This window comes from Carettochelys insculpta, chromosome 7 (genome assembly GCF_033958435.1).
Source record: "Carettochelys insculpta isolate YL-2023 chromosome 7, ASM3395843v1, whole genome shotgun sequence".
Taxonomy (NCBI): domain Eukaryota; kingdom Metazoa; phylum Chordata; order Testudines; family Carettochelyidae; genus Carettochelys; species Carettochelys insculpta.
This window is the reverse complement of record NC_134143.1, coordinates 32,296,440-32,311,234: the sequence shown is the minus strand read 5'-3', so window position 1 is coordinate 32,311,234 and position 14,795 is coordinate 32,296,440. Positions and strand designations below refer to the sequence as shown.

The 14,795-nt window shown below is 48.3% G+C and overlaps 1 protein-coding gene across 4 annotated transcripts in view; it reads left to right on the top strand.

The window, feature by feature from the left end:
• UNC5B (unc-5 netrin receptor B) overlaps positions 1-14,795 on the top strand; it is a 156,114-nt gene that overhangs the window by 46,820 nt on the left and 94,499 nt on the right. The gene's annotated exons all lie outside the window — the stretch shown is intronic.

Here is a 14,795-nt window from a genome sequence, read left to right as displayed (position 1 = left end):
CTGAGAATACAGCACTGACACCTGCACTCCTCACTCTTAGCTAGGCATCTCAAGCTTGTCTGGTTGCATCCCTTAACTCTAGGCTCTACTTATGCACTGCCTTTGCTCACAAAGCTGCTTCCAGCTCTTATTCCCACCAGACTCTCAACCCTAACTCTGGCATCAAGCTAGACATCCTCATGTTTAGCTGAGTCCTCACTAGTCGACGCATTCACTTGTTGCTGTTCTGGCACACTGCTGTAGGCAGAAAGGCTTCCTTTTATTAATAGGTAGACATGGGTCTGATGGAGATTGATGCACTTGAATCTTGAAGGATGTGCCATGATGAGGGAGGAGAGAGAAGCAGTCGTAATGGAAAGTAGAACCAGGCAGCGGAAAAGGATTTGCTGGGGAAAAGGAGGAAAGAGGAGGAGAACAGAGGGGAGGGAGAGAGTAAACGGACTGTACACACAGTAATTTCTTCATTCTTTTATCCAAAAACACTCACTGATCTCAAAAAATACATAAATATTTCCCTAATGTTACTTTGCCATGTAAGCAATTGCTTTTGGCTCAGGGATGAATAGCAGTTGACAGGGGACTGTCCACTCAGCAGGGCGTAAGAAAAAAGGTGTCTCTAGCAGACAATCCATGCAATATTTTTTGTCTCTTATGATCCTGATTCTTTTCCTTAATTGCAAACTCCTCAGATTGGCTACATGCCACATACTGGGGCGGCGGGGGCGGGGGAATCTCCTGTCATGTCAGTGACTGTATTTAACAGCAGCTACAAAGCCATGTTTGAAATAGGAGAAGGAAAGGAAAGGAGTGAGAAATTAAAGAAGGAAAACACCTATTAGATCATCTAGGCCCTGCTCTAGGACTTTTTCTATTGCTTTGTCCAGTCTTTGTTTTAAAAGTCCCTTGGGTTTCCACTACTTCCCTTGGTGACGATTCATTGTGTATTGAAAGAGACCTGAGCTCTGATAAATTTAAAAGCTTTGTACAATAGAGTTAAAAGAAACTGTGTGTGTCACTGCTGTTGCATTGTTTTTTTGTAGCCAGTTCTGCTTTTCCCTTTTTGTAAAACCTATTTATCTGGAATTTTCAAAGGAGGCTGAGGAAGTCAGATGTCCCGTTCCCATTGAAATTCACCGGGAGTTGCATTCTCACTAGAGAGGTTCAGGCCTGGAACACATGCTGGCAAACTATATTTTGGCTTCTAGTTATCCTAAAGAAGCTTCTGAATTAAGCTGAGCAATGTGGGAAAGGTGCTTCCCACCGTGTTGTCTGTTTTTCTGTAACCTTGCAGCGTTTTGGAGAAGATAGAATTTGTGTGTGTGCGTGTTGCGTGTGCGTGCAGGGCGGGGGGCGGTGTCCCTGTCCTCCTTTCTCCCTCTTTGGTCCCCAGGTGGTGGTTTAGTATGGCATTCCTGGGTAGTCCTTGAGAGTCTCCTGAGGACCACTCTGCTGATTAAAGACAGTGGCTGTGTGAAGAAATCCCAAAAGCTGTTTCTTGGTAGTCTGTCTCACTGTCTAGTGGTCCTGGCCATGAGCAGTGTTCCCTCTAATATTTATATGTTATGGCCATGTGTGGAATGAATTTTATTATGCACCATCATGGAAATGATGTGCACCACATCACATCCCTCTTGGTGCACATAACAAAATTCATTCTGCGTGTGGATGATCTGTGGTGGGGGGGTGAGGGGTTTAGCGTGTGTGAGGGGGCTGTGGGTTGGAGGAGATGAGGGCTCTGGCTGCCAGTGCAGGCTCTGGGGTGGGACTACGGATGAATGTTTAGAGTGGAAGGAGCTCTGGGCTGTAGTCAAGGGCTTTGGAGTGCAGGGGCAAGCTTGGGGCAGGGGGTTGGGGTGGGAGTGCAGGGTGTGAGCAAGCGCTATGGGGTTGCAGGGGACTGAGGGTTGGAGTGTGGGGTTTAGGAGGAGCTAGGGTGATGGAGGGGGCTCAGGGCTGGGCCAGGGTTTTTGGTGCAGGGAGCTTAACCTGGAGTAGCTCCAGTTTCATGGTGTCGGGGAGAGAAACAGGTAGCTCCTTGCTGCTGCTCACTGACCTGCAGGCACTGCCCTGCATGTTTCCCTGGTTCCTGCCCAAGGAGAGCTGCAGGGGCAGAGCTTCCCTGCACTAGCAGTGATGTGGCTGCAGCTGGGGGGAAAGTAATGGAGCACAGCTTTCCTCCCCGACTAGCACTAAGCCCAGAACACAGGGCTTTTACACAGGGTTGCAGCCCCCAAATCCTGCCTCTCCCCCATCCCCAGCAGCTTTATGTGCAGCACCCTGGAGCCCCTGCAAAAGGTTTATTAGGCAGCTGTGCAGCCGCTCAGCTTTGAGAGAGCTTTAGTCCTGAATATTGTCATGAATCAGCTTGTCCCTGTAAGCGTGGCATCTCGCATGCCCTCTCAGAGCCGGCACCTCACCCCTTTCTGCCCTGAAACTCTCTCCCAGATCCTCCACCCCAACCCCACACCCTTCCTCACCTTTTGGAATGACTCTGGATCCTTGCCTGCAGAGGAGGGCGGGAGCGGCAATTGTGCTTTGGTCAGGGAACCAGTGCGTGGCTCACAGGTTGAGGGAAATGGCTTTTTAACTATAAACGGCTGAAGCAGAGCTGTTCCATAGCGCCCGACTCCATCCAGCACCTGCTATTTTTCTTAACTGAAATCGTCTATTTGCCCTCCTGCTGTACGTGTTCAGATGTCTCCAAGAGACAGTCTGCCTGCTTGTCTAGCCAAATATAGCTGTGGTGTCAAGTGCATGTAACATCTTCAGTGCTGTTTTACCTCCTTGGCCAGGGCTGAGCTTGTCAGATTTCTCCAAAAGAGAAAATGGCCTGTGGGGAGAGAGCATAGTCTTAAGTTCAGTTTATCTTACAACTAGAGCCGGTCTTCAGATCCTCCTCGTGGGCCAGCGGGTACACCTCTCTGGCACGGCTCCGTGCATTTCTTTACCACAGCTCCCTGCATGCAGCTCCCATCCGCTCCTGCTGGCCCATGTGTTCCCCCTCGCACGTCCCTCAACCCCGCTTGCTGTGCCCCCCCCCAATTTAACCCTCCCCTTCCTCCTGGAGACCCTGCTGCTTGTCTCAGTGGCCCAGGGGAGGTGCATATAGAGCCAACCCACCTGTAGGTGTAAGCTGTGAAATTATGAACTGATTTTCGTGCCAACACTTCTGATTGGATCACAAGCCTCCTGATAATTGGCCCCACGCACACCCCCTGCCCTCCCGGGAAAGCCCCAGCCACATTATTAGAATTAAGCCAGATCTGGGAATTTCACTGCCAGATGCCTCATGCCTCGCTCTCAGCTGTGACTGCTCGGACTTAGGTTAATACTCAGGGGACCTGACCTGGGGGACACGGCAGAAGAGAGCAGGGAGAGTAGCTCTCCTCACAGGCCTGCTGCACTGCCCCCTGTGAAAGGGATCCTCTCTCTGTGCAACACCCCAGCCAAGCAAAGCCAGGGGAGTTACTACTGAGTGCTTTGGCCTGAAGTAACAACCAGCTAGAGCAGTCGTTTCCCATAGGAAGTGTTGTTTCAGAAGGGAGAAAAGTCTCCCAGTGGCTGGACAGAGCTGCTGCAACTTAGTGATAAGTGTGTGTGTGTGTGTGTGTGTGTGAGTGAGAGAGTGAGAGAGAGATTTCTGTGTGTGTCTCAGCAGGACAATCAAGGAAGATGAAATAATACAAAATGCCACTTGATTCACCTCATATGATTTTGCTGTTTTAATGTCTCTCCCTAATTAATTCCAACTCATTGTTTAAAGCTCCCCCACAGAGCCAAGGCATCACCCTGTGGCTCACATTCTCCTCTCTTGTTCTTAAACCTACAGCAGGGAAACAGTTAAGGAGTCACTGAACCCCACCCCACCCCGCCGGCTGTGCATCCACATGGGGATGTCCTGCCCTTGCCCCAGATAAAGAAAAGCAAAGTCCCAGCAGGTGTGTAACTGCAAGTGGGATTTACCCAACTGAAGTAAATGAAAATGAAACATAGCTCAGAAGCATGTCAGCTGGGGCGGCTCCCTGGCCAGTGTGCTTTGCACCCCAGCAGAAGTAGCCAGCGTGGCTTCCCAGACCCAGCAGTGCCCTCTGTGGTGGAGAGTATGAAAATGTCTGGGGGCCTGGATGCTGCTGCAAGCCGCGTGCATCAGCGGGTCCCTGCATGCCATCTGCCCCCCTCCACACTACCACCCTCTCCCCAACCCGCAGTTGCACAGGCCTGAGGGAAAACTTTTTCTAGAGTTTCTGTGGCTGGACTGGGGAGGTTCTGTGGCTGGAGACGGCTGGCAGGCCAGGACTTTGAGACCCCGCTTTCCTCCTTTTTCAGGAAGAAGGGTTCTTTTGGAAGCGGTCTTTGTTTGCCAAGGAACTCCATCTACGCTGGGTTTTTTTTTTCTTCCGTGAAAACAGCACTTCCGGAACAGCGAGTGGCTGCCATTGTGCCATATGTAAATCAGCAGCTGCATCTGCATTCCCATTCCAAATGTGGAACTTAGTATAGACACACCCCTAGAGAGGGAGTTGTATTTCTGTACAGCAAAAGGCTGTTTTGGGAGCGTCTTTCGGTGGGGAGGGCTCCCAGCCACAGCCCACCATCATCAAACCCTGGATTCAGAATCTCTTCCTCCTTCTATATCTGTGTCCCTGTTTTCTCCCCAGTCTCTGTCCCCGTTTCCACTTCCCCCAACACCAAACCATAATTCTTGCCACTGTTACCTCCTAAAACATCTCTCCTCTTTTTGTGAGCCCCTCACCCCCCATTTTTATCTTCAGGGATTTTTTCTCCTCCCAGCTCTTATCTCTTCCCTTCCTGTTCTCTATTTTTCCTGCTTCTCTTGAGGCCCTCTTGGATCCTACCTGCCCTTCAAACGAGGGTAGATTAGAGAGAGCCACTCTTAACACAGGCAAGCTGTCAGGACTGAGCTTGTAGTGACTCAAGTGAATGCAACAGTGTTTCCTTCTCAGCATCTTCTGTACCTGTGGGATGCCACAGTGCTTTGCAGAGCAGGGAGTCCGAGCTAGTGAGTTAGTGTAGTGGGCCAGTGCTGTAGCCATTATGCACTTGTTGCATACAACCGTGAACTCTAGAAGCTGGTGCATTAAGAGAAGGAATGTTGGTCGGGTGGAACACCAAGGTTATCCCTTGGCACCTCATAGGTAGCATCTGAGAGCTCAGGTGAAGGGATCTTGGTTTAATCTATCGTCTGGAGGATGGCCTGTGCCCCAGTTGCCATGTTCCCAAGGGCATCAGCTGCAGTGTCCTCAGGAGCCTCAGTCCTGAATGGTGTATAGCCTTGGCTTCTCTTGTTCTGTAGCTTCTGAGAGTTTACTTGCAGTAGTGATGTGCTGAGCTTTGCACACAGAAATTCAAAGCAGCCGCTGTCTGCATACGCATGTACAGCATTGACAAATGAACAACCGTACACCAGATGTTCCGCAACTTGGCAGCATGTCTATCACTTTGACACCTGTTTGGTCCAGCAAAGGTTTGGCTGTGAGATCAGGGAGCTATGTTTAATCCTCGCTGACAGAAAACACAAGCCACTAATTCTGGGACTTTTCACAGAATGAGTGGGAACCTTCTCTTCCTGCTTGGACAGAAAGCATGCTAACAGCAAACATGAGAACCATGACTTGCTCTGAGCATCTTGGGCAGCTTCTCTCCCAAATGGTCTGCAAAAATATCCCACTCTTATGTTAGCTGCTGACTTGCTTCTGATCTCACCTTGTACCTAAATTACACATAATTCACTGAAAGTTCTACTTCTGTGTACAGCACCTTTGGCCAAACTCCTGCTGTTTAGTACAGCAGCTCCACTCATGGCAGGTTTAGTTTTCCTCTCAATTGCACCTCTGTAAATCAAGCATAGATTTTCTGAAGTCAGGGAACTGGTGTAAAATGAGCTTCCAATGAGCATCCCTTGTGGGATAAGTGTCCCTAAACAAAAAGGATTAGAACCTCAACTGTAGTTGAAATATATTCAGCAGATTTGGAGCAACCTTGGGGCTGCTCTATGTAATACATAGCTGCTTGCAGCTCTCGGGGGACCTGCTAAGCATTAAGGGGAGAGGGTGGTTTGCCAGGGTGTTAAAATACCTATCCATACTCCCCTTCTCCCAGGAACACCCTTTTTGCCTGGGAGCGGAGACAATGCAGAATTCCTACACTGGGTCTCTAGCACAGAGGTACACCCTCTCAAAATGAATCCACAGGGAGATGATTAAGCCTCCTTTCTGACTGGCTTGCTCCACTGGAGTGGACTCAGGAATCAGGTCCATGTCAGCATCTAGAGGTTTCTGATTGTGCATCTGAATTTATGTTTAATGGGCAGTGAGGTGAAGAAAGAAAATACACACTGCCCCCAGACCCTCTGGGTAGGATCCTCTCAAACCCCCATAGAGGGAAACAGGGAGCATCAGGGCAATGTGTGGCACTTCCATGTGTCGGCTTCGTGGGGGGGACATACGTGCTTGGAGAAGCTGAGGGTTCCATGAAGCTCACAGGTGCTATACCACTGGGGGAGGCTGATTTCCCCTCCATCCTCCACTTGCTGTTGAGGCCCGAACCTAGTATGCCTCGTCTCAAGGGTTGTTGGAAGTGGAAAAAGCTGGATGTGCAGTTGCTGCTGTGTTGCTCACCAAGGATTAGCCCATGGGGTGGGGTTTTACCCCTGTCTGTTTCTGAAGATCTTTCCTGGTTATCAGAGACATATCACATGCTCCCCCCATCTCAGTACGATGTAATAGCAAGGCTGTCACGGCTGCTGCCAACACAGTGTGCCACTAGTCCCCTTGCTGCCTCTGCGGGGCCGTACACAACAAAGCTGTTGCAATTGTCTGAAATACACCATGCACCTTCCGTTATTCCAGAGGGTCAGTCTGCTTGCTGCAGATATACCACGAGCCCTTCATCTCATTCTCCTGTGGGCTGTAATCATGGTAAGTTATTTTAGACTCAGACCCATTGTTACTGATTGACTTGGCAAGACAGATGCTGCAAAAAGAGATGTCACTGTGCACAGCTCTCTCTGGCCTGGTGCGTGTATGGAAATGTTTAAGCAGATGAGTGTGTATGAGTGTGGGGGACAGAGCACTTACTGCTTGGCAGGGCGAAGGGAAGGATTTAGAGAGGGTGAGGGGCCTCTGGACAGAAGGAAAGATCTGATCTGGTGTGTAGGAGCTGCTGCATAGTCACCCCTACCCAGTGGGTGTATATCCTATGAGATGGATCGATCCAGACCCTGTGATGGGTGACAGGTATCATGGGGTAGGGGAGGCTGAGTATCCCCAAACAGCCCGGCATGGCCCCGTCCACATTCTGTTCACAGGCACCCTCTCTCTCCTGGCCCAGGGCAGACTTGGGCTGGGCTGGGATGGGCTGGGCTGGCCTGCCGCTGAAATTTGGAGCAGCTAGAGCTGGTACCCTGAGTGCCTGGTGCTCAGATCAGGAGCACTCTAGAGATGCCAGCTGCCCGGTGCTCCAGGGCTGTGGGCTTGGTGGCTGCACGGCCCACCTCATGTTCCAGACTGGGACTGGGGGAGTTGTGGCCACATTGCCCACCTTATGCTGTGGGGCTGAGGTTAGAGGCACTGCAGGTCCTGCCTACCCCATGCCCTGGGGTTGGATGTGCTCTGGCAGCTGTGCCTACACCATGTTCCAGTTGGGGCTGGGGGTCTAGGCTGTGTGCTCTGAAGTTAGAGTCAGAGGTGCTGTGGCCATGCAGCCCTCCTGGAGCTCTGAGGCTGCAGGGGTGGGGCCAGCAGCACTGGGAGTGGTCCTCTGGCCTCCAGCAGGGAGAAGAGGGGTCAGAGGATGGGGAAGGGGCTAGCCTGCTGTAACTGCTGGTTCACCTGCAACCCACAGACCTTTTGAACAGCAAGGGCCCCACACATTCTGTGGTGCCCTTCAGAATCCAAAGGGGGAAGGGTGGGAGTTTAGGGAAGAAGGAACAAGAGGAAACAGAGACCTATTATTTATTTATTTACCCTTTCATTAGTTTTGGTACATGGCACCAGGTACCCTGAGAACTCACGCCGCTGTAGGCTTGCAGTGCAACAATGGCCAGATGTTTTCCAGACGGTTTTCTCTTCCTGTCTGGCTCCTCCACAGTTAGCTTTTCAACTATGTATTTGTTTTGGACCACAAACAAAATTTAAAAGGCTTTTCTAACCCTGTTCCCATGCAGGGGACAAGTTCAGGATATAATCTGAAATCTATTCACTATTGTCTTGAGGGATTTTCATCCCTCCCGCGCCTTCTAACACCATACACGCTTCTTTTGTTAAAAGAGTTTTTTTTCCTATATGACTTTTTTTCTCAGAGGGCCCATGGGACATTTTGTGTTACTCTTCCAGCTACCACGAAAATGGTGGGAATATCTCGAGGTGGTTGAGAATGAAGCATGTTTCCCATGTAGGCCAAATATTTCATTAACCTGGTTCTGGCTGTTAAATAGGAACTGTGGCAATTAAACATACACACACAATACTTTTAGTAACAAAGAGGAAGCCGTGCTAGTCTATACACTATCAAAACAGAAAGCAGTCAAGTAGCACTTTAAAGACTAGCAAAATGGTTTATTAGGTGAGCTTTCGTGGGACAGACCCAATTCTTCAGAAGTGGGTCTGTCCCACGAAAGCTCACCTAATAACCCATTTTGCTAGTCTTTAAAGTGCTACTTGACTGCTTTTTGTTTTGACAATACTTTTAGGTAGGATTCTCCTTCCATATGGGTAGGGAAAGCTCCATCAAAATGTAGCAGGAGTATTTTTTGCTGTTCTTCATATGCAATGTATTTTGTGCGTGAAGGTGTATTGTGTGCAATTATGAATGAATGTATACAGTATTTAGAACAACTCCTCTTATCCGAAATGCTTCAGTGACATCCAAACCAAGTAGGAAAATAGGATAATTAATGTTGTTTACAGTCCCCACCATATGCAATGCAGTTTGAGACACTGAGGGACAGAGAAATAAGATAGCCCTGGAGAGAGGGTGAGTGAGAAGAATAGCACGTTAAACCATTTTAAATAGGATCTGTGGCCGAAGTATTTTGATTTATTTGTTTATGTGAATAAAGAGGCTGCTGAATAAGATACCAAGTAGGAAAGGAAGAATGAAATGGAAATATCGAAGGGGCTACCACCAACTTGAAAAAAAGAATTGTCTGAAAATATTGTGCCTACAATCATTACAAATCATCCATAAAGTTACTATAAATATTGGCTAATTCCTTTCAGTTATCGTAATTATAGGGGCTACTTGTAATAATTGTGAGTTCTCATTCTCTCTGTCTCAGTTTTTAGTTTGACAGCACTTTGTGTCTAGTCAGCTTCACTGTTGCTCTGCATACTGAACTGAGTGGTAATTTTTTCCATGCTGAAAAAACTCTGATAATGATCAGCAAAAAGGAGAGGAGCCTTTTAACATTTAAAAATAATCTCAACTATTCTGAGACATTTTACTTAAAAGATACCCTGGCTGAATCTGGGGAAAACAAAATTGACACTATCCCTGTTTGTAAATGATTGTCAGCTGGTTCTTGTGCCCAAGTTAGCCTTTTCTACTGTGTGGAGTGAATCTTGCTTCTGTCCCCTCCCTCTGCCTCCCTTAATTGCCTGTTAAATAATTTAAATATTTAGGACTAAAGGGCTTCAATTATCCATTAATTTACATTAGTAATTTATATATCAGACTGAATGGACACACTGTTAGTATAATGGGCCCCAGCGGACTGGCAGAATCCACACTGCAATGCATTTTCCTGGAATATGATCTGTTTCTTTACACCTCCAGGCCTTTATTTTAAACACATGTGGGCACATGTATTTGGCTCCACGCAGTCACACCCCGTTTGCATCTGCATGCACACGCAGAGTTGTGAATGCCTGCTCTTTTAATCCCCCGCCCCACTCCATGCCCCACCCCCACACGTGTACAGAAATTTTCATTTCCACAAACACACAGGTACTGACAGCTCACTTGCACCCATACAATTTTTACATGCACACGCATCCACTTGTGTTAGGCTACAGAATGCCCTTCCATGCATCTCTTGAGCAATTCCAGGCCGTCTTTTCCAGAGAACTGGTGCTTTCCTGACCTGTATAATTCGTGCAGGTTTGCCTCAGTGTCTGTTAATCAGCATCTCACAGGCCTGATATCACTCTCTTGGCAGCAGGATAGCAAAGTAGGGAGTATTTATTGTCTATTTAATAGTAAAGGGGACCTAAATCATAGTGAAGGTGGGAGGGTATTTTTAACCCTTCAGTGGCACAAGCCACTTCTAATGCCTTGAGGGTTGCACACACCCCTGCTCCCCCTTCCCTCTTTGCACTGTTTCTTGCAGTTCCTCCCTTGGAGTCCACACATCATGACCACCCTCTGTGCCATCCCTCTAAGGATAGCTGTAGTTCAGTGTAAGGCATTTATTACTCCACCTTTCCTGTCATTCGCTCTGCTATCCCCACTCTTCTGGGTGAGAACTGCTTGTCCCCACCCAAGTGACTGTATGGCTATAACTTGATTGCCGTTTGTCTGTCCTGACATGACTTTCTCTACAGTCTTACAATTCACAGCTGTTATACCAAGCCAGTGACCTCTAATGCATCTTTTGCACTGTATGCTGAAGAGCTGTGGCCGGACTCTCTGTCCATCTCTGCAGCAAAGAGAAATCTGGTTTTGAAGGCAGAAGCTTGGTCTTGGCAATGGTTCTGAGAGGAAAGCTGGGCTCTAAAGCCAAAAGATTCGCTGTCAAAGATCTGACTCTGTCTTTGGAGATAGAGTTCCCCATTGCAGCTGTAAAGAGGTGTGTGTGTTGGGGAGAGGGGAGTAATAATCATAGATTCATAGAATCATAGAGTACTAGGACTGGAAGGGACCTTGAGAGGCCATCGAGTCCAGCCCCCTGCCCTCATGGCACGACCAAATACTGTCTAGACCATCCCTGATAGACATTTATCTAACCTGTTCTTAAGTATCTCCACAGATGGAGATTCCACAAGCTCCCTCGGCAATTCATTACAGTTTTTGATCACCCTGACAGCTAAGAACTTTTTCCTAATGTCCAACCTAAACCCCCCTTGCTGCATTTTAAGCCCATTGCTTATTGTTCTATCCTCAGAAGCCAAGAACAAGTTTTCTCCCTCCTCCTTATGACCCTCTTTTAGATACTTGAAAACCGCTATCATGTTCCCCACTCAGTCTTCTTTTTTCCAAACTAAACAAGCCCAATTCTTTCAGCCTTTCTTCATAGGTCACATTCTCTAGTCCTTTGATAATTCTCGTTGCTCTTTTCTGGGCCCTTTCCAATTTCTCCACAGCTTTCTTGAAATGCAATGCCCAGAACTGGACACAATACTCCAACTGAGGCTTAACCAGTGCAGAGGTAGAGCGGAAGAATGACTTCTTGTGTCATGCTCACAACACACCTGTTAATGTATCCCAGAATCATGCTTGCTTTTTTTGCAACAGCATCACACTATTGACTCCTATTTAGCTTGTGGTCCACTACAACCCCTAGATCCCTTTCTGCCATACTCCTTCCTAGACAGTCACTTCCCATTCTGTAAGTGTGAAACTGATTGTTCCTTCCTAAGTGGAGCACTTTGCATTTGTCTTTATTAAACTTCATCCTGTTTATAATATGGAGATTCAGAATCTTTCCACTCTAGTACCTTAAATTGTTCAGTGTCCACTCCCCTCTGAGTGCCAGGAATGAAATCTTCTACACGATTCACACAGCTCATTCAGTGTATCGCTTGTTCCGTCATATAGATACATCAGTCCTCCCCTGCCCCCCAATTACTCTTTATCATATAGGTTGTGTCTTCACTGTACCATTAATTCAGGTGATTGGCAGCTGGGTCTGAGTGCCTGGTTAGCCTAGTGCTCATGCAACAGCCACATTGCAAAGTCACACTTGAGTTTTTGTGTCTTCATGGTGCTGTACTCCCCTATGTGTGTAATTAGGCCTTTGGGGTGGGGGGAAAGGTATGGCCCTCAGGTCTCTGTGCTGCAGTGATGTTATCTATATTGCAGGACCCCATTGTGCTAGGTGCTGTACAAACAGAACAAAAAAGTGGTCCTTACCCCCAAAGAGCTTACCACGTAGTGGCTCCATGACTCCTTCCCAGTGAATTGTGGGGAAACTTGTCTGTCCTGCTGGGCATGTGGGAGAGGGGAATTGTGGGAAGGGATCAGAGGTATCTCAGGGCTTGAGTGGTTGACCTTATGCTCTCACTCCAAAGGGGGGCAACTTCCTAATCCAGGTGAAAGCCTCACTCAAGCCAGGGGTGCCCTTGAAGGCAGCAATGAAGAGAGCATTCAAGAAGAGGTTTAAATCCTAAAGTCAATATTTTCAGAAGTGGCTAATGTCTCGGTTAGCCTGAGTTTACAGCACACCCACATTCAGGTTAGAGGGTTTTGTGTGCAGAAATGAGGCGATGGTAGCACCCCAGTAAGAACCTGCCTCAATCAGCAATGAATATATAGCCTCAGGGCTCCTTGGTAGCCAAAGTCTTGATTGTGGTGTGGTGTGGTGAAAAGGAAGGCACGGGTACTGTAGCAGGATGGCTGGGGGTGAGCAGGAATCTCCTCAGCTGACTATTCTGCAGAGCAGGACTCAGAGCTTCTTTGCTGGATGAAGAACAATCGCCAGGCCTAATGAGCACCACAGAAAACAATGTGATAGAAAGCAAAGCCATTGTGAGTATTATCTAATGTTGGCAGTAGGGATGTAAAATCTCATTTAATTAGTTAAATGGTTAAACATCAGCTTTAACTGGTTGACTAATAGAAAGTGGGGAAGCGGGTGGCTTGGGAGGCTGCAGACGGGCTGCGCTGGCCTGGCTGAAGCATCCCTGCCCACAGTGCTCTCACAGGTGGTGATGTGGGGAGGATACTCCAACCTGGCCCTCCAACCTGGCCATCGCAGCCCCGGTCCTCAACGACACTCCAGCCTGGCTGTTGTAGCCACTGTCCATGGTAAAGGGGGCTACTCCAGCCAACTGGGGCTAGAGTGGCCTCTGCAGCCACACACACGTGGTGGGGACCAACACAGACAGGGACAGTTCCAGCCCAGTGGTAGCACCCCTGCCCAAGGTGCTCCCAGTCTGGTCCGGTATGGATGGGGGCTGCTCCAGCCATGTTGGAATGCCTCCCACCTGCGGTAGCCCCCACAGAACTTGAGCAACCCCCTGACCATGGTGCTTCCAGTCCAGTTAGCTATGGACAGGGACTGCTCTGGCTGCGATGGGGTGCCCCCCACCCACGGCAGCCCCTACTGGTTAACCATAACAGGAGAGCCTCATCCATAAAGAGGGAGGGTTACCAGTTAACTGGTTAATCTTTAACATCCTGAGCTTACAAAGAACTTGTACTCTGTCTCCATGTTTATGGCAGGCTTTGCAGCTCTGGAACAGTGGCAGCCATTCAGTGTCTGAGATGGGTAGACAGAGAGATTACTCTGATAAGCCCTTCTCACAGAGAAGTCCCAGTGCCGTGACATGTCCATTGGTTTGGGCAAGCGCACGAGGCCTTGGGCTCTCTGAGGTTCCATTCTTCTAGTTTACCAACCAGGAACTACTTATACTTTCACTTACACAAACACATAAATGTCATCTTCCTTTGTACTTTGTTTCCTGCTTGTCCACTGCCCTGTGGTGTTCAGGAGCAGGAACTTCACAAGCATACTGCAACAGTGGGATGAAGAAGCAAACTCCCTATGGCAGCACTCCTGCTGGCGGTGATTGGATTGGCACTTGAGGCATTCAGTACTGAAAGGCTTTTGATAGGCTCTTTATGCACTTGGGTGTCTCATCTGTAATGCACGCGTAATCGGCTGCTTTGAGCATTCCATCATGCACTTGGCTTTATTAGCAGTACTCTTGATAGCAGTTGTTCTCCACTATAAAACTCAGCTCCAGCCATTCTGGGTTATACTTGCAAAGAAACTTCATGTTCTGTATTAGGACTAGAGCTATGACTACTGTTATACAGGTGTGTCTGTGCAGCAAAAGGGGAAAAACAGATGCTAACTCAAGTTAGCTAAGTCTGCCTCAACTGGCAGTAAAAACACAATTCTCTCCTGACCTTGGGTTGGCAGGAAGACTTCAGAAGGCAGCCTGGGATTAAACTCACTCTTGTAAACCAGGTTAAAAGCAGAGCTGCAGTGTGTTCACTGCCATTTTTAGTCTGAAACAACAAGAAGTCCTGTGGTACCTTATAGACTACCAGCTATTTTGGAGCATAAGCTTTCATGGGCAACGATGTGCTTTTAGTCTAAATTAGTTAAGAATATCCCTTTCTGGACAGCCTAGTTAGAGGTGTATTAGTTAGCACTAGTTTAGGAAACAGGCCAACATAGACTCAGGAGGGTACTGGAATGGAACGGATAGCACTCTGGTAGAGTAGATCCCTTCAGGGCCTTTTATACGAGGGATCGAGATATGGCTTTACAGTCTCAGGAGTTCTAGACAGCGCTGTGGCTGGATAGACGAGTACAGCAGCCATCATGAGTTCAGTGACAGCTCACACACAGCATTAGAAATCTGTTTCAAATGGAGAGGTGTCAGCAGTATTTTTTATTCCCTCTGTTGTTGTCAGAGGGTTGTTAGCTTGCCCCAGAGACAAGCAGGAGGAGTCTGTTTGCTCTCCTGTCCAGTTACTACAGGTTGAACCTACCTGGTGGAGCACCCTGCGGACCCGAATGGTCCTAAAGGAGGGAATATGCCAGACCAGAAGAGATCAGGCCTCCACGCTTACCTGGGGAGGAGGAGCCCTCGTGGCAGCCACTG